Source organism: Octodon degus, unplaced genomic scaffold (assembly GCF_000260255.1).
Source record: "Octodon degus isolate 3935 unplaced genomic scaffold, OctDeg1.0 scaffold00018, whole genome shotgun sequence".
NCBI classification, from domain to species: domain Eukaryota; kingdom Metazoa; phylum Chordata; class Mammalia; order Rodentia; family Octodontidae; genus Octodon; species Octodon degus.
In genome coordinates, this window is record NW_004524594.1 from 3,134,519 (window position 1) to 3,161,512 (window position 26,994).

Genomic DNA, 26,994 nt, shown 5'->3' on the forward strand with positions numbered 1-26,994 from the left:
CTGTCTAGTTAAAACACTACTAACCCTCTGGAGGTGCAGGGGTGCTCGAGGCGGCTCCCTTCCCCAGACCACCCACCTGGGGCCTCTGCATCACCACCAGGCACAGCAGGGAGACGCCCTCCCCATGAGCAATCTCTTCCTCACCAGCCAGCTCTGCAGTGGGGCTCACAGGGTCTCAAACAACCTTGGCAAGAGAGGCCGGCAGGCTAGCGAGGTATCTGTTGCAGAGTCACTGTCCATCCAGAGGGAGTAAGGGAATGATGAGGTGCTCCCAGAGGCCTGTGGGAGGGAGCCAGGGGTGCAGAGACCCAAGGAAAGGAAGAAGAGATGAGGGAGAGCTCATTAGAGGGAAGCCGCAGACATGGGCTCATTTATCTGGGCTAATCCCAGGGAGTGTCTGAGAAATGCTTTCATTTTTTGCAGGCAACAGGAGAGAAGCCTTTGCTGAGACAGGACTGGATGGGGGAGCTGGGAGACAGGAGGGTGCACAGGCCCCTGATCTGGCACCAAGGCGCGGCTGTCAGGGAGCTGGCAGCCGAAGCACACGTGTCCACGGATGAGTTCAGCAGCACTCGGTCTGGAAACCACGGAGCAGGCAGAGGCGAGGGCTGGAGAGGGGCAAACCTTTCATTGGCAGAAAACCTCAGCTTTTGCCATCAAGGCCTTCAGTGAACTAGGACAGTTCTCTCACACACCTAATGTTCACTGACAGGAGACCCCAGCCACACCCACAAAACTCTTGCCACAACTCCAAGGCGGCAATAAAATTAAACCACCTCACCAGTTGATACGGCTTCCTGTGGCTGCTGTGACGAATCTCCACAATGCCGGCAGCTTAAAAACAGCACAGATTAATCCTGGGATGGTAAAACCGGAAGTCCTTTCAACTTGGCCTCCCTGGGGTTCAAACTAAGGTATGGGCAAGGGGGTCCCCCTGCAGCCTCGACAAAGAAATCCATTCCTTCTCTTTTCAAGCCCTGAAGCTGCCCTCTGACCTGGCTTGTGGCCCCTTCCTGCTCCAGAGCTAACAATGCTGACCCTGCCTTGCAGCAGCCCCCTGGCACTCCCAGGATGTCACCTCCCGTGGCTTTGGCAACAGGAGGGCTCATTCCCCGTAGCTGAGCTGCAGAAAGGGGAACCGGATGGGATGAGTGAGGCTGCTGAGTCCGTCACACTGTGGCCACCCAGGCATCAGGGCAGTCCAGGGGTGAGCACAGAGGTCCACATGCCATCCCATGGGGTCCATCCCTCGCTGCCCCTTTCCTGTGCCCCCGTTGAACACTCAGCATACACGCACGTTTCCTAGTCCTCTGTAGCACTGAGAAATGTGACAAGGGACACTCAAACACTTTCTGACACCAAGTGGTTTGGGCACAGTGTGTTTTTCAAGGTGGCTAAACGCAAAGACGAGCCCTCCCACAGCTGTCAGAGCCCCTTTGCGCTGCCCTGGGCCTGGGGTGCACCTGCTTGGACAGGTGTGCCCAGCCCACCCCAGCTCCAGGGCCAGGCTGCCTCACCTCCCCACCTTCTGGGCTCTGTGCAGAATCAGCCCACAGCTTCCGGGCCTGGGACCTGGGTAGGCACAAGGGCTTGCACACGCATCTGGGGGCCAGGATGCAGGAGGGACCAAAGGGAAAAGGGAAGGTGTAACTCGAGGAAGGTGCAGCAGAGCTTAGCGCTGGGTCCTGGGTGGGGACATGGACAGTACCGGTAGTCTGGAACCTGTTCTTTCTAGGGCCGACAGTGGATTGCGGGGTGATACATGAATCACAGACTCAGGGGAACCAGTTCCTTGCTTGTCACCTTACAGCAATTTTATCCCATATTCCCAGGGCACAGGGGCCATCATCCTATTTCACAGATGAAGGGACAGAGCCTCAGGCTCAAAGATGGGGCCTGTGGAGGGGGGTCTCTGCCCCCATAATGGGTTCATCATCAGAAGCCACTCAGGAACTTCTGGTATTTATATCTAGGTGTCCCCCAAAGTGTCGTGCAGTCATGGGGCAGCTTCTAGAGTTTGTCATGAATTCATGACCCTGGGGGCCTGCCCAATTAGCTCAGTTGCTTAAGTGCCTGCTTAAACAAAACAGTCAGGCTCAGGATGCTGTGGTTTGATCCCCAGATCCTCAAGCCAAACTAGACCTGCCCTGAAGGCGTCCTGAGGCTGCCAAAAAAAAAAAAAAAAGAATTCATAATCCAATGCTGGGATTAAGGGTGTGAGTACGGCAGGGATTATGGGTGCCAGGCTTGCCCTCCACTGCCACTGCTCTTCTCTTTTGCCCTGGCTGTTTTGCTATTTTCCACCACCACAAACGATTGCCCTCTGCCTTGTGCCACTCTGCCTTGGAGCCAGCTGGGTACGGGCTGAAACCTCCACCAACTGTGAGCTAAATAAGCCTTTCCTACCTTAATTTTGGGCATCAGGCATTTTGTCCCAGCAATGATAGAAAAGTAACTGAGACAGGGCCTGTTGGCCTTGGTTTGTCTGCAGGCTCCAGCAGCAGCATCCCTGCCATGCGGGTCACACACACCAGGGAGCTGAAAATAAAAGGTCCTGGCTTGGGCAGTTGGTGGCAGCCAGCGTGGGGACCTCAGGCCCTGGAAAGGTTAAGTGCAAGCAGGGACCTAGGGGTAGGAGTTCCACAGTGACCACAGGCTCTAACCTGGCTCAGGCAGGCCGGTTACCCAGGCTGACCCCTGTGCACCAAAACACCTTGGACACGCACCGTAGGAGGCACGCTGGGGTCCCAACGCCTTCACCTATAGAAGAGAGACACTCCCCTTCCCCCCTGGTAGGGCTCTGGCAAGCAGGACACAAGAGCCACAAGGCCAGGAGGGAGCAAAGACACAGGGCATTCTAGTTACCCTGCTGCTGTAACATGGGTCTGGCTTGGAAGAGTTGGGTCACTCTGGTTGGGACCAAGAGGTTCTATCTCCCTTCCCAGTTCTGTCCTCCATGGCCTGAGTATTTCTCCTCCACCAGGCCCCTCTGCGGTGCCACCCTGCATCAGAGCCAGCTGGCTTGGACAGAAGGCTACAAACTGTGAGCCAAAAACCTAACCTGTGGGTGTCAGGCACGGTGTCTCAGTGACCTAAGACAAGAGCCAAGGCGGTGGGCAAGTCCTGCAGGGGACAGATGCACGGACAATCCAAAAGTGTTCAGGGCTGATGGACAGAGGAAGGCAAAGCCTTGGCCCTCTGTGGTCTAGGAGAGCATTCCTTCCACTACGTGCCACCAACTTTGGGGTACAGGCAGCATTTTGTGCCCCTCACCCCCACCACAGTCCTCAGCTTTCCAAGTCAGATGCAGACTTGCCTCCTTACCAACCCAGAGAGCTAAAAGTATGTGCAGAAAGCATGTCGAGGGCATCTAACCCAGCCTCTAGGCTCGGCTGCAAAGCACCGGTGTCTCTATGGCTTCCCTGTCACCGCAGGTTTGACTGCAGCGGCCATAGCTAAAAGGGACAGTTTGTACTAAGGTGGGCACTGCCCCTGCACTATCGCAAAATCAACATGCTTTTCGCTGGCCTTGAATGCGCTGGTAGCCCTGGATGTCATCAAACCCAAGATCTTCTTGATTCAGCCTCCCCCGTGCTGGGATTATAGGCCTATATCACCACACTGGGCTGCAATGTGTGAAACTCTTCAAAGGTGAAGGAAGGAGAGGCTGTGAGATGAAGAGGCTATGGCTGAGGCTACAGCCAGCCCTAAACACAAGCGGTGTCAGAGCTCAAGGCGCCAGTGGTCTTTGGTGTCTCCAGCACCCAAGAAAGCCTTTGGTCTCAGGTGTAACTGAAGTAGGCAGCAAGAGTGAATCAAGGAATGAACCATAGCTCCTGCTTATTTATAAGCCTGGGAGGGTCCTAGCTCAGGCCCTGATAAACAGCCTAAGAGGCAGGAAGCCCAGCCTGGGGCACCTGAGGGGGAGGCCTCCTTGCCCTGGGCAAAGAGGAACCCCTTCCCAGTCCCTGGCAGGGACTCTGGCTCTGGCCTTTATCTCTCATTATCTCCCGCTTTCCCTTCCTCCCATTGTCCAGCTGGCTTCCCACAGCCCGGCCGAGGGCCAGCTTTGTCTGGAGGTCACCAGGCACTGAATGCAGATATAGAAGGTGGAGAAGGCTCTGCTCTGCTGTGCTCCCCTCCTGGAAACAGCGCAGTCTCGCTGTCTCGTTTTTCCCAGCGCCCCGCCCCCTCGCTGCAGGGCTTCCTCCCAGATCTGAGGCCCCCTCTATCCCCTGTGGCTGTGCTCAGAGACCCCGTGGAGGCCAACTGATTAGCTTAGGTAGGGGGGAGGTGGGCAACAAATTACCACACCAAATAAATAAGCAGAGCCCATAAATTAGGGAGTTAACAATGACGGGGGAGGGGGGATGTCGGGGTGAGGGGTACCAATCCCCTCTGTCCCTAGTAGGAGCAGGGGCAGGGGCACCGGAAATCCAGAGATTCCTAAGGGCTCAGTGGCCTAAACTCCACGCCCCGCTTCTCTGGGGAGGCAAGTTTTATGAGGGAAGACCCAGAAAGCAGGAGAGAGGGAGGGGTAGTCAGGACAGGGCTTTTGATTTAACTGATTTGCAGCAGCTGCCTACAGAGCAGAATCCTAATGCAAGAAAGGCGCCCCGTGGGTCTTCAGGGACCAGCTGAGAGTAGCCAGCCTCCTTCTCTTCCTCCTCCCTTCCCCCAGCCACTTGACTCCAATGAGCTTCGCTAATTGACTCAGAGGGTGATGGAAAATGCTGGAGATGCGTTCTCATGACAGTATCAATTCTGTTCCTTTCGGCTTTAAACCTGTAGTCAAGACCTTAAACGCTGGTTGTGTAATGGGGGGGGGGGACGCACAGGGACATCAGAAGTAGCAGCCCATGTGGCACGGAGCACTGACCATTATGTGTCCAGAGTGAGCTGCTACTGGTTGGGGCTGCTGGTCCAGGGAGACCTGAAGTGGCTCCTGTTCTGCTTCGGGGATCAACACCTCTAACTCAGTTCCACCTGCTCCCGATGTTCCTAATTCCTTTACTTTCCTGATTTTGGTCTAGTAGGATTTAAAAATGGTACGACTGGGGAAAGTCAAGCCCAAAACAATGATTTAGCACACTTCTGTGTTCCACAGCAGGATCTGATCTTACTGGCACTTGCCATCTTCCCTGAACTAGAATGAGTCTTCCCCTCAGGTTGCTGCAGAAGAACAGCAAGAAGGGGCTGTCATTCCAGAGGGATGGTCATTCTCCAAAAACTGGTGGTCCACTTCCAGAAAGGGAAGCTTGGCCGGGAAACAGCATGGAACGCCATCTCCCAGACTCCTTTGCACCTAGGTGTCACATGACCTTGCCTGGCCAATGGTAAAAAGTATGCCTTTTCTTCCAGCACGTCTAAAAAGGTCCTGGGCCCTCTCTACCTTCTTCCTCCTCCTGTGGTGACCCCGGAAGGCACATGTTGGAGCTGAAAGGAACTAGGTATCCTAAATACTTTATGGAAAGTCACTCACCAACCACTCACTGACCTATGAGGAAAAAAACCCCTGTGCTGCTCAGGGTCCATCTTACAACCCTAAAATCTGCTTTCACCAATGCAGTTATTCCGAGTCACTGTGTCCACAACATTCTTGGGAAAAGCCCCGGCCATCTCAAGAGGTCAGCAGGGGTTTGCTAAGCCAAGAACCATTTATTGATCACCTGCTACCCCTGGCCCTGTCTCATCAACTTGTCCATGTCCTCTGGCATCTTTGTCACCTCCTCTGCACCCCTACGAGTCTCTCTTCACTACCTGTCACAGCCAGACTTCTCAAAAGAGTTGCTTACACTTCCTGCCACCACTTCTACGTCTTCTGCTTCCTTCTCAACCTCCACAAGTGTGGCCTCCATCCCTAGCCGTTCTCAGGAATACTCTTGGCAAAGACCCCCAAGGTCATGGTGTGGAGCGCCTGGACTCCCCAGGGCCTGTGTGGGACTCCTTATCCATGGGACGAGATATGTTCTGACACCCCCATGGATGCCTAAAACTACAGATGGCGCTGAGTCCCACAGTGAGTATCCCTAACAATACACACCTATGATAAAGTTTAATTTATAAATTAGCAACAAGAAATTTAAAAAGCAGTAAGACAGAACACTTAACAATATACTATAACAAAAGGTATGTGAAGGGCTGGGGAGATGGTTCAGTGGAATAAGCACTTCCCTGGCAAGCACAAGGGTGTGAGTTCAATCCCTGGTTCCACCAAAAAAAGCAAGTATGTGAATGTGGTCTCTCTCTCATATCTTATTTATTGCATTCACCCTTCTTGTGATAATTGAGGGTTAGAAGAAAGCATTTATGGTTTCTGTTTGGCTCAAAATCTGAATTTTGAGTATCAATACCGGGGCCTTGGGTCCCTCCCACTGCCATGGCCCATTTCTAGCAATTTCAGCAGAAACCTACTATGTGCAAGATGAGTTCTAGTCAGGGATGAAGAGGAGGAGGCGAGGAAGAAGCCAACCTGCCCTTGAGAGGTTTCCACCAAGGTAGGCAGAGCATATCCCCATTCTTGAGGGTGTTTTTTTGTTTGGTTTGGTACCAAGGATTGAACTCAGGACCTTGAACTTGCCAGACAGGTGCTTATGCCACTGAGCTATCTCCCTGTCCCTATCTCCATTCTTCAGGCAAGGAAACTGGGGCTGCGAGAAAAGCATTCCCAACAGATTGCTGAGCCTATCATCTCGTTCACTGACCAACACAATCATCTGAAACAGATCCATGGAAATGAAACGAGGCCTTTGAGACAGAGCCAGCTTTACCATGTACCTAGCTCGATTCCCAAACAGGGACAGAGGAGAAACAGCCATCCCTGGCTCTACCTCTCACCCCCCCCATTTTATTATCTATCATTTTCTAATTAAAAGTCAAGCATTCTCAACAATCCCTGATGAGCACCAGGAAAACGTCTTTGTCCTAATTTTAGCTCCATGCAAAATAGTCTATCACAGGAGACAAAATTATGTGACCTTCGTAAGGGTCGCGGGCTGTCTCTGCGCGTCTGTCTCCCCGTGTGTCCCGGAGAAGTCGAAGCCAGGGACCTCACTTCTGACGCCAGTGTGTGACAGGAGCTGCCTGCCATCTTCCGGTGCTCTACGAAGCCACCATCTCAGTGCCACGCTCGTGTGTCCCACGTCAAAGAACAAAGCCAGGAAGTCCAGCTGTGTGGACTGTACAAAACTACTAAAGCCCCAAAAGGGTGAGTAGGCAGCTGCACCAGGGCGGTCCTGCACGGGGGCCCTGCTGGCACCTCTCAGAATCCCATCTACTTGCGAAAATGCTCTCCATAGCTTCCAGGAAGGGAAAGTCAGGAGACCTCACCCTCACCCCACAAGCCACTCTTGGTGCCCCTCACCTTCACAGGACAAGGCATGTCCTGACACAGAGGATGGGCTGGAGGAGACGCCAGGTTTGCCCTGCCCGGGCCACTTGTCTTCGAGAAGCTGCCCCAACTCCCTCAACGACCCTGTGCCTACTCAGCAAGGTCAAGGTCAACGGGAATGAACAGACCAGTTGAGCCAAAGCAGAGACGGCAAGGAGGTCTCCTCTCAGGGTCTTGTGCCAGGAGCTCGGAGGGGCTCATGCTTGCCCCTCAGATTTCCTAGGGTCCCTGTAATACCTTGACAGCCATCTCCTTTGGCTGGTGGGAATGAGGGGGACCCCCTGCACTGGAACCAAACCTCTGAGACAAGTGAACCCCTTTCTCTTGCCAGACACCTCTGCTGGATCCCATGAACTTTTCAAACCAGCATTTGCCAGAAGTAAGCTGTTGGCTCTGGTTCTGGACTGTTCTGCAGTATAGGGATTTTTGCTGTCACAATATTTACTATAATAAGATTTGACAAATAGAGCACTACCATGAGTGACAGTCTGTATAAGAGAAAAAGAGAACGAGGGTTTAAAAAAAACTCAAACACACACACACACACACACACACACACTTCCCCACTCCAGAAAATGGAAAAAGCAGAGTGCACAACAGAGGGGAGAAAAGTCAATTAAATCATGATAATTACTTCCGCTGCCGTGCCCGAGAGCAGCGTGCACGTCTATTAATTAGGAGTTCCACGTTGACTGTGGCCCTGTGACTTCCACAGGGCTGCCAGCATGCTCGTAATGACATTCTCAGGGGGAGCAAATGTGCGAAAATATTTTCACCCTTGCAATTAGCAGTTTTAAAGAATCACGTGCATGCACACGCACACACGCACACACACACACACACACACACACACACACCCAGGTTCCTGGGCAGGAAGTACAGCGATTTCTGCTGTCCCCAGAAGTCAGATGACCAGTCCCAGGCCCTACAATGCTCAGCTCTTCTCAGCACTGCAGGAAGTTGGAGGGGGGCACAGATTCCTACACTGAGGCACGAGACAGGACGGGGGTGGGGGTGAGGGGCTTGGAGCTGGGGACACGGCGGGATAGGACATACAGGAGGGTTATCTGGTGCAGCCCCAGCCTCAGGCAGGACAACTCTCCCACAGTCCACAGGAGAGTCTCTCCGAGAGCCACCTTGAAGGAAGGGGCCTCAGGACGGGACGCCACCCTCAAGTCCTGTCCAGGCCTACACACCCACCTAGGGACTGGGCCTGACAATCTCCAACACCTGGCTGAAAAGATGTCCCCTCTCCCCTTCACAGAGGTTGTGGGCATAGTCAGCAGGGATAAAGAGACCACCTAGGCCACTTGGCAAAACAGAGAAATTGAGGTTCAGGGGAATCGGGCCACGGACACTTAACAGCAGCCCTTGGCCCCTGGCCGCTTGAACTCCAGCCTGGTCTCTTCTAAGGGTACTATAGGCAACCTAGGTGTGGTGGTGCACGCCTTAATCCCAGCAGGCTGGAGGGTGAGGCATGAGTAGCACAGTAAGCAAGGCCAGCCTGGGCTACACAGGCAAATTGTGTCAAAACAAGATATAGGCAAATCCGAGATACGCTATATCATGTACTACTTTTTCACTGTAATAACTATTGCTCTCCAGTGTCTGGCACAGGGAAGAAAGTCAATAAATAACAGTTCACTTCCTCCCCTGCCTGCGAGGATGTGTGTCAGACCTTGGCTGCTAAATTTCCCAGCCCCGGGGGACCAGGAGGGCCTCTTTGGGGAAGTGGGGAGCCTCCAGTTCTTCCTGAGCTGAGGAGGGGATTGGCCTACTCTCTCCCTTCTCAGAGGACAGAATCAGGGAGCCAGAACTCCAACTCATGGGGGGCACTGGGCCACTGCTCCACCTGCCCCACTCCGCTGGAAACCGGACCCAGCTCGGGCCCTGCTGATGCCCTTTGGCCAGCTACCTGGCAGAGTCAGGAAATCCTCTGGCCCTGGGCTCTCTCTGGCTTCAGATCCAGGGCTAAAGGAAGTGAGGGTCAGAGCCCCAGGAGGGCTGCGTCCTGAAGGAGAAATAGAAATAGCGCACCCAGCACAGGGTTGCAACTTCCTGCCATGCCCTGGCAGCTCTGTCCCCACCAAGCCCAGCAGCAGGGCTGCGCACAGCACACACCAGTTGGAAACTGGTGCTGCCTTGCTGGCTGGTGTGCTGGCCTTCCTCAATAAACACAGTTACAGGGAAAGCTAGGACGGTGTCCTGGAAAGAAGCCTGCAGGGCCCTTCTCTGGGGAAGGAGGAAGCTCTAGGGTTTCCCAAGTACTAACGGGGGGGGGGGGGAGTGACTGTCCGAACTTCTGAGGACCACTCTGGACAAGTGCTTGGGCCACAGTAGCTTAGAGTTTGGACCCACAGTCAGGTGGCCTGGGTGACATGTAAGCTCCCGCTACACGTGGCATCCGCCAAGCTTCCAGGAGTCTGAGTCCGGGTCAGTAGTACAGTCCTTCCAGACATCAGTGGTGGCCCAAGTGACAGTTGCCAAGTTTTCTCTCTGCATAAAAGGATCACCACCCGTACCCATGCTGTAGCCACACAGCTGGCACACTGTGGCTTGACTATGCGACCTATTCCAGCCAAGGGGGGGGGGGGTCACAGCAGAGGCAGAAACATGCCTCATGTGAGGGTGGCTGCTCTTGTCCTGCGAGTGAAACAGGAGATCCCAGCAGCCATGGCCTCTCAGCCTGCATCCCAGAATAAATACTCATAGAACAGATCCCAGCTCCAGGCAGCTGCTGGTCTAAGGAGGAGTGATGCAAGGATCAGATCCATACCCACCCAGCAGCTGGAGCCTAGTCCAGCCCAGCTCAGTGGGTTGCAGCCCTTGAAAATGAGAACAAATGCTCCCCAAAGTGTCTGGGCTTAGGGGCCTTTTGTTATGCAGCACAATGGTGATGATAACTGATACAACTCCCAGTTTACTCTGAAAAGGAGACACTAAGTGGCTTGTTACAAATTTTAATGTTGCAAACAGCTGGGCCTGGGACCAAACCCAGTGGGGCCCCTCAGACACTGGCCCTCAGTGGCCTTGCCAGCACGCTGTTCTGGAGAATTTCAAAGCCCAGTGAGGCGCAAGGCCCACCCTCCAGGCTGAGGAAGCCTTCATCACAGGTGGCTTCCTGGACCCACCTGGTGGTACTGCAGCTGGGGCACAGCTGGCCATTGCATCGCAGCTTTGAATCTCACCCTCACCTGGGTCAGACAGCATGGGTCTGTAATGTTCTCATGTTCCTTGGCAGGGACAAACCCTAGATGAAATGGGGTGGGGGGAGGGATGGAGAAGCAGCTGCCAGATGGGGCAGCAGGCCACTAGGCTTCTGCTCAGGGAACCCACAGCCTGATGCCCACCCAGGTCCTCCCACCAAGTCTACACTCACTCTGACATGGAGCCAAAGTGGACACAAGTCAGGAGGGCCAGGCAGAGCAGAAAGGCACAGGAGAAGCACCATGGGCTCTCATGGACCCCATCCCAAGCGTACCTCAGGGCACAGCCTGCCTGTCTGCCAGATTTAAAGCTTCATTAGGCAGAACCTTGCAGTCTTGTTCACAGGGCATATCCCTGGTATGCAGATCTGATGATGAACTGGCTCAGTCAGTGACTGAGGAAGGAAGGAAGGAAGGAAGGAAGGAAGGAAGGAAGGAAGGAAGGAAGAAATGAATGATTTACTGCCAACTCTCTGGGATCATATCTTCTAGGTTGGTGTTTCTCTCCTAAGCCCCAATTTCAACCCAGGGGAGTGCATGGCATGTAACAGAAATAAAGTGCTGAGAGAAGGAGTGGTCTTGTCTCCGGGACTTAAGTCTCCAAATCTATGAAATGGAGTGCCAGGACCGGTGGTGTTTTCAAAGTGTGTGGCTGGCTTTCCACCTCTGCTCTGCGATGTACTTATTAGACAGGCAAATGAGAAAACTCCAGACATGACAGGAAGTTTGTACGGAGACGCAGTCCTGGCCGCAGCACTGCACCCTTCTACTTATCAGGTGGGGAGAGCACTGATCTTCATTCTGTGAAATGCTGGTACTGGGAGTTTGTAGTTACTTGTCTTGTGTTTTTTGCTTTTTTGTTGTTGTCCCAAACATCTGTTACCTACAACTGGAAGAAGTTGGCACCAGATACAGATGTCAGTCCTGTTTCTTTAAAAAAAAAAAAAAAACAAAAACAAAAACCATGTCACTGGTAAAGGAAATCAAGTCTGGGAACCTCAGCCTCGGACTCTGAGAAAGGCCACAGACAATGCAGCCTTTCCCACTGAACAATGAAGAATGAAATTGCCGGAGGAGTCATTTTTGGCTTTTGTCTGTTTTCTATTTTGAGTTTCCTTTGAAAAAGTGGTTTTGCTGCTTTATAAAGTGTGATGGTCTCTGAAGGGCCTGTCTCCCAGCGTCCTGTTCCCAGGGTCTCCATGCCCTTGAGTTTTATTTTCCTGTCTTGGCCCCTGCATGGCTCAGGCTGTTCTCCACGTCTGGGTGTGGTTGGATCCGAAGCATGCTGAGGGCCTCGGGGCTCTGCCCACCTAGTTCACTCAGCCCTCTGCGTTGGTCTGACGGTAGCCCCGGCCCCACCCTTCCTCTCTTTGCTGGCTTTTGAGCATCTTGCAAAAAGATAGCATCTGAGGTATGGTCTTCACTTTGTGTAGCTGGGATTCACACGCTGGCAGTGGCTGTAGGATCCCCATTTTCAGACCCTTCAGAGAGACCTAGTGTCCCATAGACAGTGCCCTGGCAGGATGAGGTGCAAAATAATGTCTTAGAGGTTTTTCTCCAGCAGCGCCCACTGGGCGGAAATTTTAAGAGCCCTTTGGTAACTGCTCCTGGCCAAAAGACAACACAACCTGTGTCCAATTTACTCGCCTGGAGCTCGTAATTACTGTGCGGCAAGACTTGGGCGGTGCCACGCACATGGCATACAACATCTCCACCCTAGCAATGTGTGTCCCCACGGTGGTCCCACCTGCCCTAATGAAATCAGGGCTGAGAGAAGTTCTGCCACTCGCCAGAGACCGCACAGTAGGCAACAAGGCGGAAACTCATGAGCTCAAAGAGCAGCTCTCCTTTGTTAATCCCATGCGGGCTGAGGTCCCCACCTGGCGGACACTCAGCTGGCCTTCCTCTGTTCAAGGCCCTCTCTGACAGCAGCTGGGACGTGCACAGGTCCTGCCACAGAAGGAAGCAGCAGGATGCACAGGCCAGGACTGAACAATCAGGGCTGCAGAAATGAAGGCGACTGTCCCCTAGGAGAGCTCAGCAGCCAGGCACCCGTCCCGGCAGGTAGCTGCGAGGTGAAATGTGTGGCCCCAGGGACAGAGCCTAGCGGTGAGGAGCCACAAGTTGACTCGCATACAGAGAATTAACTTCTGTCCCAACACAAAATAAAGCACATGTCCTGTGTGCGTGCATATGTGTGTGTGTGTGTGTGTGTGTGTGTGTGTGTGGTGGGGGACGCACCCCGACATTAGCAGGAATGCTGGGAGCCTTGCTGGTGCCCAAGCAGCAGCAGCTTGGGCTCAGAGAAGCTGACTGACGATCCTCTCTGGGGCAGCATGCTCTTATAGGTTGGCATTGGAGGGAGGGCAGTGCTGCCATCTGCCGAGTCACTGGGACTTCTGCCTGACACCAAGGGCAGGTCCTAACTTGGACTCTATACTTGCCCTAGGCTCTGTGGATTAAGGCATCGCTGGAAATCACCTTAAATGTACGCATGTGTACTATGAACACATAAACACACACACACACACACACACACACACACACACACATCTTTAAGACACCAGGAGATAGTTCAGTGGACTAAGTGCCTGCTTAGCAAGTGCAAGGACCAGGGTTCAATCCCTGACACCACATGCTGTGCTGGTCTCTCCAAGCGCACTGAGCTGGCCACAGAGACTGGGCGTGGTGGCATGCACCTGTAATCCCAGTGCTGGGGAGGCTGAAAACAGAAGGATCACTATGAGTCAGAACTGCGTAGTGAAACCCTATACCAAATACATTTAAAAAAAAGACACCAGGAGACTAACAGGACCTACCAAGAAAATGTGTTTTTGTTAAGTGTACTAGGCTTGAACTGAGGGCCTATGCATTCAGCTATGTTCTCAGTTCTATTTTTTTGTTTGTTTGTTTGTCTGTTTGTTTTTTAAAATTTTCAGACAGGATCTTACTAAATCACTAAGTCGCCAGGCTGGATTCAAATTCACAACCTCCCTGCCTCAGCCTCCCAGAGTGCTGGGATTACAGGCATGTGCCACCTCAAGCCAAATCACATGTGCACTTCTGACCCTACTTTCAAGGCTACCTGAAAACCTCACATCTTTTTGTGTCTCCTCTGGAAGGTGGTGAAGAAATGAAGTCCACCAAATGTCTCTGGCGGTCAGAAACCAGAGGGGAAACCAGCATGCACACACAAGCGTGCTTCACATTCCAGTGATGGGCCAGGAAGGGAGAAGAGCTCCAAGCACATTTGCAGAGCGGGAAGCCTGTTATTATTGGGGCTGAGACAGATCGCAGCCACACTCTTTAATTATGAATGCCTGCTGGGAAATATTAAGAAATGACAGTGCAGTACACATCGATCTGCCTGTGTTTTTTAAAGTTAGGGAGGCTGGGGATATAGCTCAGACGAGAGGGCTTGTCTAGCACATGCAAGGTCTGGGGATCAAGCCCTGGCACTAACATCAAAAAAAGAAGAAAAAAACAAACCCAGAAAAGCTATAGTGAAGCTGGTGTAATTGCACACACCTGTAATACCAGGACTTGAGGGGCTGAAGCAGGAGGATTGCAGGAAGTTCTAGGCCACCCTGGGCTACAAAGTGAGTTCAAAGACAGCCTAAATTACATAGCAAGACTCTGTCTCAGACAGATAGATGGTAGACAGACAGAAAGACAGACACAAAGTTAAGGAAAACAAGCTGGGTATGGTGGTGCACACCTGTAATCCCAGAACTCTGGGAAGCTGAGTCAGGACAGAGTTCAGCCTGGGAAACTCAGCAACGTATGAGACCCTCTCTCAAAAAAAAGGTGAAGATGTAGTCTCATGCAAAGGCCCTGGAATCAATCTCCCACAATAAATAAAAGGTAAAATTAAGGAACACTGAAAACAGGCACTCAGATGTAGCAGCCTGTTCCCAAGAACCATGAGGGGAAAACAGGGTGAACATCCGTCCACAGACAGCAAATTAACAGGCTGCAGCCTGGCCACACCAGGATTCTCCAGCCATATAAGGGCATGACGTCCTGATCCGCACCACAGTGCTGCTGGGCCTCAGAAACGCCCTGCCAAGTGCAGGAAGCCAGACTCGAGGGACTGTGTATCACCCCATCCGTTTACACCAAGTATCCAGGACATGTAAATTCACTAAGAAAAAAGGCAGAGCAGCGTGCCAGCGGCTCAAGGAGAAGGGCTAGCAGGTCTGGGGCTCACCCTGGAGGGATGGGAGTGTCTCAGAAGTGCTAGTCAAGGCATCAGGATCAAATCAGATACCAGCCACTTGTTTATGTAAAAATGCTCAGCTTTATGCAGTGTGAACTTGCTCCCCTCAATAGTTTTTAGAAAAAGAAAAAGACTTTCTAAACAGCCCGAGGTCTCACAGTGACATGCAGGCCCAGGCTAACGGGCTAAGTAAGGGCGGGGTTAGGAGTTAGGAGCCTGAGCGAGTGACTGACTCTATTGCTCCCTAAGCCTGCGACCTTAGGCTGTCACTTTTGTGCTCTCAGCCTCAGTTTCCTGCTCTGTCAAATAGGTCTGTCCCCAGCAACCATGAAAAGCTGGGGATCAGGAAGTTAGCACTTACTAAGGGTGAGCTGGCCAGCCTGAGCTGAGTGATTTTCACTGCAAATCTCACATTGTCCTCATAAAAAGCCCATTTGACGCAAGAAGCAAAGGTTTATTTTATTTTTTAATCTTTTATTTATTTTGTACAGGGTCTTGCCATGCAGCTTGGACTCATAGTGATCCTCCTGTCTCAGCCTCCCCAGTACTGGGATTACAGACGTGCGCCATCATGCCCCGTTTCGGTGATCTGCATGGTGTGTGGGCCCAGCACAGCATATAGTACCAGGCATGGAACCCAGGTCCTCGCTCTTGCCAGGCAGGTGCTTAGACTGCCAAGCTATCTCCCCAGCCCAAGCTAAGGTATAAAGAAAATCAGTGGTGTGGGAGGCTGGGGCGGGAGGATCCCAAGCTCAAGTCCAGCCCCGGCAATTCAGCGACCTGGAGAGACTCGGGGCAACATGAGGTTAATCCTACTCCTACTGTGGAGCCTGTGTGGCCTTGGGAGCTCACCTAACCTCTCTGTGCCCCAACTAGAGTATGTGGCTAATCACTCCCACCTCCAAGAGGTGGCTGAGGAAGAAAGCATTCAGGGCACAGGGCCAGGCCTGTGGCAGCTCCTCAGGGAGCAGCACTGGCTCCTACAGCCACGGTCCTGAGTTGGTGTAGGCCCAAGAGGGACAGAAGGCACAGTTGGCAGGGCTAGGGGGTGTGGCTCAGTGGCAGAGTATGTGCCTAGCATGTGGCAGGCACTGGGCTCCCTGCACCCCAAAAAGGACACTTGGTAAATCACCCAGCTCCAGTGGCTGCATGGACAGGGCCTGTGGCAGTAACCACAGACCATGACAGCCAGGGAGATGCTCCCTGCAGGCTGTCCCCAGATCCACAGCCACAGGGAAGAAGTGGGAAAAGCAATTTCTAAGAAATGTCAAATTCTGTCTTCCTCCCCAGACAGCTGCTGGGCCCCAGGGAGTAATTTCAGGTTCAAATTGCTTTTTAATCCCCAGAGACTTTGTCTCCTCCCATTTCCTCCAGAGAATGCATTTGGCCAATGTCACTCACTCCTGAGACATAGAGGGAAGGAGGAGGCCACCAGTCAGTTAGGGATCCCAGCACCCCAAGCCTGAGGGGTGCCCTCAGGGACCTTCTTTGTACACAGGCTACTCTTAACCCAGGTCTAGGGTGTCCTGATCCACTTCTTCCTCTGTACTGGGTCTGTTCCTTGTCATAGCTGTTCTCTGGATTCAGGTTCAGAGACACCCAGCAAGCAGAGTGTAGGAGGGAGACCACAGAGAAGTCCAACCCTCCCTCTCCTCCTCTACCAGCTGGGTTACCCTGTAGAACCAAGTTCACCTCTCTGGGCCTCAGTGTCCTCACCTGTGAAGTGGCTAACATTCCTGCAAACACCTGGCACACAGGAGGCGCTTCAAACAATGGAGGGCAGACTGAAACTTCTGGGGTGATTACAACAGTGTTTCCGCTTGGCCCTCAGCCCATCTCGGACCCATGGGTGGCTGCCTCCTGGGTACACAGCCCAGGGTCCAGCATCAGAGGGGAGCCGTCCAGTTCGAAGCCCAGGAACCAGGCCAGCCGCTCTCAGTTCCCTCCCTGGAGTACCTCAGGCTGCCTCTGCTTCCTGGCCCCCCAGAGCCACTTCATACCCTACAGCAGCCCTCCTTGCTCTCCCTCTGCGCCCAGCCCTGCACAGGCAGGAACTCATCTGCACTGATCCCCACCCCACTTTACAGATGGGGAAACTCGTGCTTGGGGGTACCAAGACTGCTGTTTGGGGTAACCAGATCATAACAGTGGATCAAAGATTCAGATCCAGGTAGTGAACCCCAAGCCTTACAATGCCAGATTTAGAGAGTTGGTGTTCTTCAAACTCAAGTTATCCCTGAATCTCTCCTGCATTTTATCTTCCCTATATCCCAGTATCCTTGGTTGTTTTATTTTGAGACAGGGTTTTGTGCAATTCAGGCTGGCCTTGAACTTATAGCAATCCTCCTGTCCCAGCCTCCTGTGTTCTGAGATTACAGGTCTGTGACACCAAACCCAGTTCCCACTTGTGTTACTCTTTACAAAATTTTTCTTCAAGTATCTGGAATAAGGAATTTTTTTTTTTTTCTCTCCGAATGCCTTCAGGGCAGGTTTGGCTGGCTGGAGTGTTGTGGGGATTGAACTACAGCAACCTGAGGCTGACAGCTTTGTGGAAACAGCCGCTTAAAGAATTGAGCTAGGGCCAGGCCCCCGTCTTCAAGTATCTGAAAACCAACTTTTTTTTTTAAATTTTATTTATTTATTTATTTTATGTGTGTGTGTGTGTGTGTGTGTGTGTGTGGCCAGCTCAGCCCACCAGGGGGCGGGGCTGGCTGGCATGTGGTGCTGGGGAATCGAACCGCGGTCCCTGTGCTTTGCTGAGCCTGTTTCAAGTAGGTGCTTTAGACCACTGAGCCATCTCACCAGCCCCTGAAAACCAACTTAACCTTGTTCTCAGCCACGCGGTCTAGGAAGCTATGGATCCAATGCGCTGAATATCCTTGCTCATACACTGGTGCAGATGACTCGATCACCAGCGAGATTTAAAAAAAAAAAAAAAAGTGTCATCCAGCTCCTGCAAGTTCTGCCTCCAGCTGTTGGACAGATCACAGCCCGGGACGGCTGATGCGCTTCCTCCCACTCCCAGGGGTCCCAGGAGCCAGCCCCGCAACCTTGCACCCGATTCAGAGCTGCCAATGCTGTCTTAGATGACCCAACCAGTGTTCCAACACTTGCTGGACAGAGCATCCAGAAACAGAGGTATTCTTTCAGCCCCAAGTTAAGTTCAACAGATTTTTTTTTTTTTCTAGAGACACATAAGCGAGTGTGAGCCTGCCCACACGGGCGCCCCGTGTGCTGCTGTGCAGGAGTCTGTTTTCTTAGAAAGAGCCTTGGCTTCCTGGAAGAGTCTCTCCTCTCCTAATAGGCCTAGGCGGTCCAGCTGGAGTCGGCTCGTTACAGATCCGCCTGGCACCTCCGTGGCGATGTCGTCGTGTTTATCTCTGTAGGCCCTTTCCCAGCACTCTGTACCAACAGGCACTTGATAATTAAGGATGAACTCTGTATGTTTGACTTCATTAAATATAACAAGGCTTTACAGGAGAGGTGACTGCTGGGATGAATAGCCACCGACCCCCCCCCAAACTCATATCTATCAAAAACCTCTGAATGTGACCTTATTTGGAAAAACAGTCTGCAGATGTAGTCAGGATGAGGTCATACTGCATGAGAACAGACCTTAAATCCAATGACTGTATCCTTGCGGGAGGAAAGGACACAGGGAGGAGATGCACAGGGGAGGATGGTCAGGCAGCTGGGCAAAGCAGCTATCAGCCTCGGACACCAGCAGAAGCTGGGTGGGGAAAGCAAGGGGTCTCCCAGCGCCTTCAGAGGGATTCAGAAGGGCCTCGACTGCACCGGCAACCTGATTTCAGACTCTTAGCCTCCAGATCTGTGAGAGACTGCATCCCTCTGCTCCTGGCAGCCGAGTTTGTGGTAATTTATTATGGCAATCCTAGGAAACTAACACACCAGGAAGTAAGGAAGCCCACTGGGGCCACGCGACTGAGCGCAAGTCCCACAACTGGCTCATCTCAAAACTGGTGCTGCAGGGCTGGGGAGATGGCTCAGTAGAATAAGAGCTTCCCTAGCAAGTGCAAGGGCCTGAGTTCAATCCCCGGTTCTGCCAGAAAAACAAAAAACAAACAAACAAAAAACAACTGGTGCCAGAACCCCACTCAGGCTTGGGGCTCATCTCATCTGAAAGGACCAATAACTTTCCTGAAATCCAGTAGCTGGAACACAAAGGAAGCAGCCGGGTCTTTCCCTGGATCCAAATCTTTCACAGCTCTGGAAAAATCTGAGACTAGACATTCCTCAATGGAAGGAGCCATAAAAAAAAAAAAAAAGAAAGAAAAAGAAAAAATAAAGCCTACCACACAAAGGGCTGTACGGAGGGCCAGAAATGCTACCTGTTCTTAGCAAACTCCCGCCTCAGCCCATGTCACACTCCCTCTCCTCCTGGCAGCAGCCTCTCAGCAGTGATTAGCTGGTGGTCATGGGCCCTGTCACCAGCTCCGCTGTCTGGGCTATGCCCAGAGGCGGCTGCTCCAGTGGTGCCCAGCAGCCTGCTGTGGTACCAGCCAGGCGTGCCCACCCCATCCCCCGGGGCGGCAGTGGTCTTTCTGCTGAGTACCATGGCCTGTGTCGTATCTCCATAAACCGATTTCTTGCCCTGCCTCCCTGGCACTCCCAGGGGCTTGGCTGGCTGTGGGCCCCAGTAGATGCCCGGTCCTGTGTACAGCTCCATCCTCCATCACAGGATTGCTGGTGGGTGAGGGAAGAGGAGAGGTCTGCTCTGATTTCTCTTCTCTCCACCCTTCCTCCCCAGAAATGTAATCCAGTTGTTGTTTTAGGCTGGAGTTTGTAAAAGCTTTTGGACTTGAAAGAAAAATGTAGATGGAGGCCTTAGGATAAACATCTCACTGCCTGCACACAGCTAGCAGCTACGGGGAACGCCAAGCCTGAGCCCACAATGAGTCACTCCCCCGCCCACCGGCCCCTAGATATTAGTTACCGGCTTCTGAGGCCGCGCTCTGAATCCCGAGGGATGAGCCATCTCTCCTTCCTTCCCGCCCTTCCTTCCAGCCCCAAATACTTCCCAAACTCTTCTCTTCCTGGGCCCAACTATGCTACACCCTGCAGAGACACCTAAAACAACTGGGGTGACCCTGAAGGAATCCAGCAGCTACACACAGAAAGAAACAGAAGAACATAACCTGAGAGAGTCATCACCAGCAGTTCTGTGGGCTGTAACATCCTACTTGTATTCTCACGATTCAAGAAAGGGTGGGGGGCATGTGTTTACACAGCGGCACAGTGGCCAGCAGCTCCACCATGGAAGTGGCCACATGCCCCTCAATAGATGAGGGGCAGAGAATGTGGTACATACATGCAGTGGAGTACTACTCTGCTGTGAAGGATGAACTTGAGTCTTTGCAGTAAGATGGATGTACCTTGAGACAAAAGGCTTAGATACCCGTGGCTTTTCTTAGATGAGAAATGCAAAAGCGAAATGAAGGGCAAAATAAGAGAGGGGACAGGAGACAAGAAGGTGGACTCCGTGGAGACAGGAAGGGATGGGGCAGGGGGAGAAGATGGGGAAATCAAAGGGATAAAGATGGGGGCATACACACACCAACTTCCCACACAGCGTGGTCATCATGTGCCATGAACGTGTACCAATAAAGATGTGGGCTTGGGTTGGTGAGATGGCTCAGTGGTCTAAAAGCACCTACTTAAAACAAGCTTAGCAAAAGCACAGGGACCGCGGTTCAACGCCCCCAGCACCACATGCCAGCCCGCCCCGCCCCCTGGTGGGCTGAGCTGGACACACACACACACACACACACACACACACACACATAGCTTAAAAAAAAAAAAAAAGACGTGGGCTTGGGGCCAAAGGGATAGCTTGGTGGTCTAAGGACCTGCCTGGCAAGCTCGTGGACCCAGGTTCAATCCCCGGTACCACATGCCATGCCAGCCCCCAGGAACCCTAGGTGTGGTGGCGCACGCCTGCAATCCCAGTGCTGGGGAAGCTGAGACAAGATCATCACTATGAATCTGAGCTGCACAGCATGACCTTGCACCAAATAAATAAATAAAAATTTATTATATTTTTTTAAAATGTGGACTTAACTTCCCTCCAAGTGCTGAGAGATGTGGCTTCATGGCACTAGCGTGTAGGAAGGTGATAAGAACCCAAACTTCTCTGCCCAAATCCGGGCTTATGGTTCAGTCCCTCCCGCCAGTCCCTTCCCTAGTCTCAAAATTCTCCTTCTGCTTAGCAGCTCTAGTCATCTAGGCATCTGGGCTCAAAGATTCAGAGGCTGGGCATTTCTGACCTTGCCCTGTGCAATGGCTCCCATGGTCACCCTGTTGCCTCCTGCTGCCTCTGCTTCCTCATCCCTACTTCCTGTGTCTGCCACTGCTTGGACTGTTGCAGTACAGAGAAAGTTGTTCCCATCTCTCAGCTTCTTGGTCCTTTCTCCACCAGGAACCAATCCTCAAACCACCGACTTGATCCCAAGCCTGCCAAGGCTCCCCACACCCAACCTCCAAACTAGTGGCAAGGGTTCCTACACCTGGCCCTCACCTGCCTTTCTGGGCTCCCCTGCACAGCCCAGCACTATCACCAAATGGGATTGGGGTTACTTGGTTTGGAAAACACACACCCTGTACTTTCCCGCGTCTTAGCACTGGGAGACATCCTGCCACGGGGAATGCCGCCTTCTCAGCCCCGCTCTCCAAGAACACCGAAGTGTCTGTCCTCTAAGAGGCCCTAGCTGTCCCTGTGGATTGTGCCCCTGGTAACATCGTGTCTTGCTTGTGTCACGGTCTGCATAGCTTCCTGTGACTTAGATTGAGTGGATTCCTAGTTGCCTTAAGAGACCAGTGAAAACTTTTAACACCAAGGAAATATTGGATGCTCAATTAATTAATGCATAGGCTGGCAAACATCAGGTGCTTGGAGTAGGGGTGGTACAAGATGATTTGTTTGCTAGGTCTCTGTCATGGTTGATACAGTGTGTCAACTTGAGAAGTGCTCCTTATTGTTCCTGTTGGCTTTTTCAGGCAGGGTCTCACTGTGCAGTTCAGGCTGGCTTTGAACTCACTATGCAGCCTGGTCTGGCCTTGAACTCAAAGAAATCCTCCTGCCTCTGCCTCCCGACTGCTGGGAGTATAGGTGTGCACCACCACTGAGAAGCTTAAGTGGCTCAGGGGGCCGGGGTCCTCACTGTGTAAACACCCTCCTCCTGTGCAAGAGGAGGGCTCAGAGATGGTGTGAGGACTACCCCAGCCCTGTTCCTCCTTTGTGCTCTTGTTCTTTTTGCTGCCATTCCGCCTTAGACCACTGTCCCCTGCTGTGTGCCCCCCTGCCTGGGAGCCAGCTAATTACGGACTGAAACCTCCATAAACTGTGTCCTTCAATCCACGTGTCAGGTATTTTGTCCCAGCAAGGAGAGCAAAGTAACCTAAACAGCCTCTCTTCTTTCCCCATACTGCGACCCCTCCACCTCCCTTCAAGTCAGGGATGGTGTTCAGTGTTCAGATTCCAGCAGGTACCCCAGAAGCAGCAAACTTCGCACAGCTCAGTGTGAGCACACTCCAGGGGGTAGGGCTTCCTTAGGAAATAAAGCCCTTCCTCCAGTGCCCTTCACCATTTTCCCCCAACTCTTGGGGTCTGGATCCTCGGAGGTCTCCCTCCCCGTGGCTAAGTGCCCTGGGCCTCCCCATAGCCTCCAGCAGCAGGGCCACCTCTCCCAGGTACCAGCCCACCAGAAGCGCCCACCTCACAAGCAACTACCAGCTGATTCACACAAGGGTTGAAAGCTGCCCTGACTCCTGACCCCGCCCTGCTCCTATAATTCTTCTCCAGCACCAGCCAGAGGGATTTATTTAAAATGCAAATTAGACAGTAAACCTCCTGTGCTTTAAAACCCTCAGGAAGTCTTCAATAAAATCTGAATGTTCCCAGCAGCTCCCAATCCTCCCACCCCCTCTCCCAGAGCCCAGCACCAGAGGGGCACTCTCTGGGGCCCTGCACTCACCTTTGGGTGCTGGCTGGTCATCGAGTGCTTCCAGCACCCACCAGGCTTCTTGCACCCTGGGATAGGTCCCCCCACCCCTGCTAATGAGGCAGTTCCATCACCCACTAGAGAGCCACACGGGTGATGTTAGGACATGATGTGCCGGAGCCCTTTCTGGGCTACTGAACAGGCCAGGGACAGAGCTTAGAGCAGAAGGGGGCCAGGGACCTTCCCCTTAGGCCACTGGGAGGCAGAGATAGGGCTCTGGCTTGGCCCTCCCCACTTCCTTCAGGCTCTTCACCACCACACCAAGTGCCTGGGGGCTGGCCTCTCCAGCCCCACACCAAGGCCACAAAAGACCATGGTGGCTCCTGCAGATGCTGTGTGCGTGGCGTTATCTCTACAATGGCTTACCGGGCACCTCTACATGGCCCGCTCTGTGTCCACACGCATAGGCACAGCTGCACTCTCACAGCAGGAGAGATGCAAGGAGACTGAAAATAGCCACGGTCCGTGAGCAGGCGCCGCCCAGGGGCAGAGCACAGGAGCCAACAGAGGAGACTGTGGCCAAGGTGTTTTCATTCAGTGTGGGCCGCCCAAGGTCGTACTTAGGATGTCACTGGAACTGATCACCTGACAGTTATGGTGCCACAATGCACACCTAGGTCTCAATCACATAGCCTTACGAGGGGGCTAATTAAAGATAAATAAGCAAGTCTCATGTACCGAAGTGTCACACGAGGAGCTGAGGAGCTGTTAAGTTGCCCCAGTCCTGCCCATGACCTGCCTCTGTCCACCCACGGCACGGCACCTACAGCCCAAGGCTGTGCCCACGTAGCCCGGTCCCCAGAGGCTCTCTTCAGGGCAGACACTGCCTCTGCAGAGCGGGGCTCCGCAATCAGTCTGTTCATGCACTGTGATGGACAGATGTGGCCAGTGTTCACACTTCTAAAACGACAGCAAAAGACACATTGTCACTGATATCTCTCAGAATACTCTCCCTCCCTTTGAACACACTTACCCCATCCTTTCCGCCACTTTCTGAAGCAGTTCTGGAAGTCCTCTTTTATGAGGGTCTTTTCAAGGTGTGCTAAAAAATACAGCGAAGGCTGCAGCCAAGTGCCACACACAAGAAGACTTGTGAAAAGCATGCTCTGTGCCCTCATCCGCTCTGCTGACCAGATCTGCCACCAAGGAGCTTCTGGCTCTTTCCCAAAGTCAAAAGCACCGGGACAAGCAAACATCTCAGTTCCGGACACTGAGGCAGCTGTAACAGCACCACTAAAGACATTCAGGAAAGGGGACCTCCAGAGCTGCGACAGAAAGTAGCAAGAACAGTGGGTAAGTGTGTGGGAGGTGGGAGGGGGATTCTGAGGGGGACTCCTGGCAACGTCTTTTACTCTAATGCACCTTTTAAACGTTCACCTTATATTCTGACCACATTTCCTGAGCCCCCAACAGGACGTCCCTGCCCTGCCCGCCCTGATCCAGGAAGCTCTCCTATCGGAGAGCAGGCCCGCACGGTCCTGGGAGAAAGCTGGTCCAGAAACAAGGTCATGCAGACCCTGGAGCCACCCCAGAAGCAGCGCTTAAGAACAGCCGCCAATGTACTTTGAATAAAGCTTCAGGGCTCAGGGCAAACGCGTGGCCACAGGAGGGGACTCCCTGTGGGCAGGAAAGGCCCCCTGACCACACGCCCATCTCTCTAGACAGAGGTGTTCACCTGGAGCAGACAGGCTGCTTGGATTCCCCCAGGCTGTCATTCACAGCACTGAGCCCCAGACTGAACTGAGGGCTTTGCAGAAGCTCAAATGAAGGAAGTTCCATTCTCAGATGCCCAAGCTCGGAGGCCTCTCAGAATTCCCCTCAGCTCTCTGAACCTCAGTCTCTTCATCAATGAAATGGGTGCTGCGGACAGTAGCTGTGGAACCCACCTGAACCACAAAGGGCAAGCACGTGCCCTGACTGGTAAGAGCAGCACCTACTAACACCCAATGGTTGTGCCCCCAGATTCCTCCACCTGACCCCTAGGATTTCCACATACAGAACAGGGGTTGAAAGGCAGCTGAACTGGGGTGGTGTAAAACCCCAGGGCAGAAGGACCTTGCTAATTAATAAACCCCGTTCCACATGGGGCTGGACCCTGGGTGTGGGGTGCTCTTGGGGAACCGAAACCCATGGCCCCACCCGACTGGTTTAGTCCAGTTCTCCGACCAGAAGAAGGTTCAAGAAGGTCTGGGGCATGGCTGAGGAATGCCCAGTCAGGCCCCCTGGGGAGGGACAGGGGCTGCAACTTCACAAGCCTCCCATTGTGTCCTGCCTGCAGGGACAGCCCCCACTGCAGCCGCTGCTCTCTGGGGAACAAAAAACGAGGGGTAAGGGTGACAGCCGGCTGGGGCAGAGTCTGGGAGGGGGGCTGAGGGGGTGGGGAGGACAGAACAAGGAACAAAGGCTGGGGTGGGAGGGGGCAGGGGTAAGTCATGGTGCTAGGTTCCCCTGGCGACCCCAGTGCCACTGAATTCAACAGGGAGGGATGCAGGAGACAAGAAGAGCAAGAGACAGCCAGGCGCAGACAGGGTTGAATAAAGCCCTCTATGTGCCTTAATGTCCCTTCAATGCGCAAACCTGAAACCCTACACCCGCCCTCTATTGCTTTTGGATGGGACTGTGTCTGGCAGCATTTCCTTGTTCCTACCCAGCTCCTGACCAAAATTATACCAGTTTCCTGCTTCGAACTCTCCAGTTCCGTGGGCTTCTGCTATGTTTGTCTGGGCTCCAGGCGGCTGGGGGAAGGGCAAGAGAAGGGGGGGATCCCAGACTCTAGTGGCTGTGTGGCTCTGCTGGGTCTCTGGTGGACAGGATTCCAGCCATGGGAGGGGCAGGGCAGCGGTCAGGTCAGGCAGGAATGCTCAGTGGCTTCCTGGGCCACAGGCTGGCTCTGTTTCTTCTACAAAGTGTGACGCAGGGTAAGTGACTTGATCTTGGGAGCCCTGAATGGTGATGGCGGGATCCACATCATAAGGCTGCCGAGAGCCTGCAGAGACAGACATAGGGGCAGGGCTGGCAACCCTGCCTGGCCCCCTTCATGGACCGGATGAGTGACAGCAGCTCTGGTCGAGGGCCTGCGTGCTCTGAGTCACTCGCTCAGGAAAGGAGGGATGCAGTTTCAGCGTGGGGGCAGGAGCATCACTACCCCACTCACTCACTCTCCTGAAGCCTCCCCATAACACTTGCACTGGCTCCTGAGGGCCTCATCCCACCCAAGGAATGCACCACAGAACAACAGAGGGGGTCCCTGTGTCACCAGGTGTGACTCTCCTGCCACCATTTATAAGGGTCAGCTCCTCCCTCAGAGGTCAGGCCCCAAGTCTATCAGTCACCTCCATCCCCACCTATCACCTCCTGAACTCATCACCAAGCCGTCCCCTGGCCTATCTCCCCAGAAGTGGGGACAGAAGTAACAGTGGCCCTGGGGACTACCACGTGAGTCCTTCCCCTCACACTCCTGTTCCCAGGACACCATGGGGCAGACGCATCTGAATCTCGTCTGTGAGCTCAAGCGCTGTTTGGGTCACTGTTCACTCCTGGAGTAGAGCACCAACCCCCAAGACTTTAAGGAGGAACAGTTTCTGGTGGCTACTGGTCTCAGCCCCGGGTCAGGTGGCTCTAAAGCAGAAACAGCATGGCAGGCCGAGGGGCCAGGCAGAGAGGAGGGAGGAGCTGGGGACAAGAATGCCCCCACGGGTCACACCCCAGTAACCCACCTCCAGCCAGGCTCAGGTAACTCATCCTTGAAAGGGCAGTTGTTTCCAGGTTGGCTAAGCCTGGCCGTGTTTCCAGGTATTGAGATGCGCAGAGCTATATGCTGGCTAAGTTTTCTCTTTGTGCCCTCAACTGGCTTCAAGCAATGCAGACTCACCTAACCAAGGCGCTGATGCGCGGTCGTCAAAGCAGACAGGTCGCTGAAGCCCTGTCTGTAGCTCCCAGGAAGTATGTGTGAGCCAGGCCGAGAGACACCATGTGTCACCCTGTCAGGTGAGACCAAGCCTCGAGATAACAGGCTAGGACTTCTCAGGGCATGGACGACACATTAAACTGAGCAGGAACCCAGAACACTAGATACAGCCCCAATCCCCCAATCTGTGATATGCAGATTCTCTCTCTCTCTCTCTCTCTCTCTCTCTCTCTCTCTCTCTCTCTCCCCCAATC

At 53.3% G+C, this 26,994-nt stretch overlaps 1 protein-coding gene across 4 annotated transcripts in view; it reads right to left on the reverse strand.

Moving 5' to 3' along the window:
* Tspan18 (tetraspanin 18) overlaps positions 1–26,994 on the reverse strand; it is a 124,908-nt gene that overhangs the window by 43,993 nt on the left and 53,921 nt on the right. Inside the window, exon 3 of one of the 4 annotated variants that reach the window (XM_023710610.1) lies at positions 26,705–26,813. The exons of the other annotated variants lie outside the window; for them this stretch is intronic. The gene's annotated coding sequence lies outside the window, so the exon portion shown is untranslated. The remainder of the gene's footprint in view (positions 1–26,704; positions 26,814–26,994) is intronic. 4 annotated transcript variants of the gene reach the window in all.